This window comes from Callorhinus ursinus, unplaced genomic scaffold (assembly GCF_003265705.2).
Source record: "Callorhinus ursinus isolate GAN/ISIS: 27379988/994484 unplaced genomic scaffold, GSC_fseal_2.0 scaffold3784, whole genome shotgun sequence".
NCBI classification, from domain to species: Eukaryota; Metazoa; Chordata; class Mammalia; order Carnivora; family Otariidae; genus Callorhinus; species Callorhinus ursinus.
The window spans coordinates 1-4,914 of NW_027400838.1; the positions used below are offsets into that span (position 1 = coordinate 1).

The 4,914-nt window shown below is 41.7% G+C and overlaps 1 pseudogene; it reads right to left on the reverse strand.

Annotated features, from left to right (window-relative positions):
- Positions 1–239: 239 nt before the first annotated feature.
- On the reverse strand, positions 240–1,607 carry LOC112816468 (olfactory receptor 7G2-like; annotated as a pseudogene).
- Positions 1,608–4,914: the final 3,307 nt, after the last annotated feature.

Sequence of the window (4,914 nt, forward strand, 5' to 3'; positions counted from 1 at the left end):
CTACCTCTATGGAACTGAGTAAAACATTGAAGTAAGAATTGAAATAACTTGCCAAACATAAAAAAGCTGAATGAAAATAAAAGTTAGGTTTCAACCCTAAGTTTAAATATACTTGGCTGTTATGTTATCTAGTCATGTTAGAAGCATTTGGTGACAGAAATAGTAAGGATTCCGGTTCTCCTGTGATTTGTATAACTTTGATTTATTTTTTACAACCCAGCCCAAGGTACATGGCACAATCACAGAAAAGAAGGTATCCTATTGACAAATTTCTTCAAGGCACCCTGCATGTCACTATTCCTCAGACTGTAGATAAAGGGGTTCATCATTTGAGGAATCATGATGTACATCACTGAAGCCACGGTATTCCTCCTGGAAGAGTCACTAACTGCAGAACTAATGTACACACCAACAGCTGTCCCATAGAACAAGGACACAACTGACAGATGAGACCCACAAGTAGAGAAAGCTTTATACTTTCCACCATCTGCTGGCATTCTCAAAACAGAGGAGAAAATTTGAGTGTAAGAGAAAATGATTCCAGAAAGAGGAACACCCCCAAGTAAGCTAGCCAAAAAATACACCAGGATATTATTGATGAGAGTATCAGAGCAGATAAGCTTGATGATCTGACCAAGTTCACAGAAGAAGTGGGGGATGTCCAAGTCCTTACAGAAGGATAGCCATAGGGGTGCCTGGGTGGCTCAGTCGTTAAGCGTCTGCCTTTGGCTCGGGTCATGATCCTAGGGTCCTGGGATCGAGCCCCACATCAAGCCCCACATCGGGCTCCCTGCTTGGCGGGAAGTCTGGTTCTCCCTCTCCCACTCCCCCTGCTTGTTTTCCCTCTCTTGCTTTGTCTCTGTCAAATAAATAAAGTCATTTTTTATTTTATTTTTTTAAGATTTTATTTATTTATTTGAGAGAGAGAGAATGAGAGAGAGCCCGAGAGGGAAGAGGGTCAGAGGGAGAAGCAGACTCCCTGCTGAGCAGGGAGCCCGATGTTGGACTCGATCCCGGGACTCCAGGATCATGACCTGAGCCGAAGGCAGTCGCTTAACCAACTGAGCCACCCAGGCGCCCTAAAATCATTTTTTAAAAAAATAAAGGATAACCATAGCACCATCAGACTATGGAGCAGGGCACTGACAATGCTAATGAGCAGTGAGAGCACTCATCAGCAGGCCACAGAATTGGGGGTTCATAATAACAGGGTACCTCAGGGGATGGCAGATGGCCACATAGCGGTCATAGGCCATGGCTGCAAGGAGAAAATTTTCCAAGCCAACAAAAGTCAAGACAAAGCAGACCTGGGTGAGGCAGCCTGTATAACTGATGCTCTGATTCTGTGCTTGGATGTTCACCAGCATCTTTGGGATGGTGGTTGTGCTTAAACAGATGTCAGTAAAGGACAGGTTGGAAAGGAAGAAGTACATAGGGGAGTGGAGGTGGGAGTCAGAGATGACAGCCAGGATGTTGAGCAGGTTTCCCAGGACAGTAACCAGGTATGTGGACAGGAGTAGGCTGAAAAATAGGGGCTGCAGTTCTGGATCATATGTCAATCCTAAGAGAAAGAATTCTGAAAATACTGTTTGGTTTCTGGGTTCCATGTTGTTGGTGAATCTGATGGAAAAGATGGAGTGAAAATTTAAAAAAAAGAAAAGAAAAGGAACAGTCCTTGGATGAGCCACAACAACATCACCTGGGAATTGTTAGAAGTACAAATTCTGGTATCATTCCAGATATACTGCTAATAAACTGAGTTGAGGACCAGCGATCTATTTTTGGCAAGCCCTCCAGATGAATTTGATATACACCCAACTTTGAGAGCCAGTGCTTTTAGAAAAATGAAAGAAAAAAAACGAAACAAAACAAAACAAAAAAACCAACTATTGAGGATCCATGTGAATGTTCCAACTTTCCCTCTGCTAATTTTTCCCTCTTTCATCATTTCTCACTCTTCTTCCCATTTTCCCTCTATGCCTCCCCCCCTTTTTTTTGGATCACCAGCTTTGTCAGAAGTATTGCTTGCCTTCAAACAAACAGAAAGACAAGAATGAAGTTATCCAATCTATCCTACAGAGTCTGCTGTCCAATCCTTGACATGCTCAGAATCATCTGAAAGGTGTGTCAAATTACTGATGAGTTAAATCATATTATTACTCCATTCTCCCATGGGGACACTTAGGTGAGGTAAGATTACATCATGGATGTGAAGTACACAGTGTGTGGCAAAAACTAGGTCTGAGGTCAGGTCATCTGACTGCTGAGTTGACCATCCCCCTTTTTTTTTTAAGTATTTATGTTTTTACTGAAATTCCAGCTAATTAACATACAGTGCAATATTAATTTCAGGTAATAGTACAGTGATTCAACACCTCCACACAATACCAGGTGATCAACACAAGTGCCTTCCTTGATCCCCATCATCTACCCAATCCCTCCACCCCCTCCCCTCTGGTAACCATCCATTTGTTCTCTATAGTTAAGAGTCTGTTTTTTGGTTTGTCCCCTTCTCTCTCTTTTCCCCCTATGTTCGTTTGTTTCTTAAATTCCACTTATGGGACGACTTGACTGTCTTGACCAATCATTGTTAATTCTTCTGGATGATATGGCATTAGTATTCCTAAACCATCTCATGTTTCATAAATTCCTTTCTTTAAAATTTAGTATTTTCATCTTGATAAATGCCTTAAATCTTTCCTTTACCTATAAGGCATGTCCACCTCTACCCATGACAGAGTAACAGTGAGAAAAAAATGTAGTAGGTCATGGAATCCATTCAAGTATATGCTCTGCACCTGAGCATAGATTGAAAAATGTTGCTTATAAACTTGAAAGTAATGAGACTCCTCCATGGAAATACTACTCATCTATGTTAGTGGTTCATTCTAAGAGAAACTAGGCAACTATGTCAGTGATCTCTATCCTTAGGATCTTTTCCACCCAAGGTGATAGGTGGCATATCATTTTTACAAAAAGACACTTCTCCAAAGAAGACATACAAATGACTAACAGACACATGAAAAAATGTTCAACATCATTAGCCATCAGGGAAATTCAAATCAAAACCACATTGAGATACCACTTTACACCAGTTAGAATGGCAAAAATTAACAAGGCAGGAAACAAATGTTGGCAAGGATGTGAAGAAAGGGGAACCCTCTTACACTGTTGGTGCAAATGTAAGCTGGTACAAACACTTTGGAAAACAGTACGGAGGTTTAATTTAAATTAAAAATTTAAATTTTAAATTTAAAAATTTAAAAATAGAGCTACCCTATGACCCAGCAATTGTACTACTGGATATTTACCCCAAAGACACAGATGTAGTGGAAAGAAGGGGCACATTCACCCCAGTGTTCATAGCAGCAATGTCCGCAATAGCCAAACTGTGGAAGGAGCCAAGATGCCCTTCAACAAATGAATGGATAAAGAAGATGTGGTCCATAGAGACAATGGAATATTAATCAGCCATCAGACATGATGAATACCCATCATTTGCACCGACATGGATGGAACTGGAGGAGATTATGCTAAGTGAAATAAGTCAAACAGAGAAGGACAATGATCATATGGTTTCACTCATATGTAGAACATAAGGAATAGCATGGAGGGCATTAGGAGAAGGAAGGGAAAACTGAAGGGGGGGAATCAGAGGGGGAGACAATCCATGAGAGATTATGGACTCTGGGAAACAAACAGGGTTTCAGAGGGTAGGGGGGTGGGAAGAGGGATAACAGGGTGATGGGTATTAAGGAGGGCACGTGTTGTAATGAGCACTGGGTATTATACACAAATAACGAATCATTGAACACTACATCAAAAACCCAATGATGTACTCTATGGTAACTAACATAACATAATAAAAAAATTAAATAAATAAAAAGCAGCTACATGAGAGAATGAAGCAAATGTATAGACTCTTCAAAATAGAGGAAAATTCAAACAGTTATTGGTCCCTGGAAGACAAAGACCTTCAAGACAGTGCAGATTTATGAGGTACTTAGAAGATAATCAAGTGCCCTAAGAGGATTGCTTCTGTAAAGCAGTGGTGCTCCCTCACCTGGAGGAGACAGAAGTGGCCATGATGGCCTTTATTATCTGGTGTATTACTTAAACTCAGAACTCTGAATGTAACCCAAACCAGCACTTCTTTGTAAATGGGGAAAGCTTTTCAAGTGTGTGGAGGCCTTGGTGTCCTCACTGTAGAGTGGAAACTGTCATCATGTCTTATGGGGATGTTGCAGTGAGGAGTAGTGCAAAGAAGAAAAGCAGCCAACACAGCACTCAGCATATGGGACCCTCCTAATAACATTTGCTATCATGTGTGTGTGTGTTTTGGTCCAATGGTGTCGACCTCTGAGAGTCGGGGACCTGGGGCGGTGAAGGAACTGAGAAAAAGAGACCACAGTATAGCGAAGCACAGGGGACCCCGAGCAAACAGCCCGAGGTGCCGAGGTTTATTTTCCATACTCATATACCTTCTACAGCAGAGGCGTAGTAAGGCACATTCCTCCATGTATAGAGGATTAGTCAAGCACGTAAGAATCTTTAAAACAGAATAAAGGAACAAAGAGGGGAGTGCACAGTGTGCTGTTTACAGCTGGCTTCCTATCTACAAAACATCTTCTGCTGCGTACTTTAGAACTGACCACACACGTCCCAAGGGCATTTCAGTCTGATCCTTTCGGGTTATTTTTAATCCTGCAATCTCGAGTTTTCTCAGAGATCTGGGAGTCTGAGTGGACAGGCACCAGTGGTCGTTGTGGCATTCCGTTTCCCACACAATGGCACCTGGAATATTTCATTTCTCAGAAGGAAGCAGTGGGGTGGGCAACAGAGGTAAGACAATAAAAAGTGAGTACACCCCTAGCATGACAACTGCAAATCACAGAGAAGTGTTTATGAGCTGAA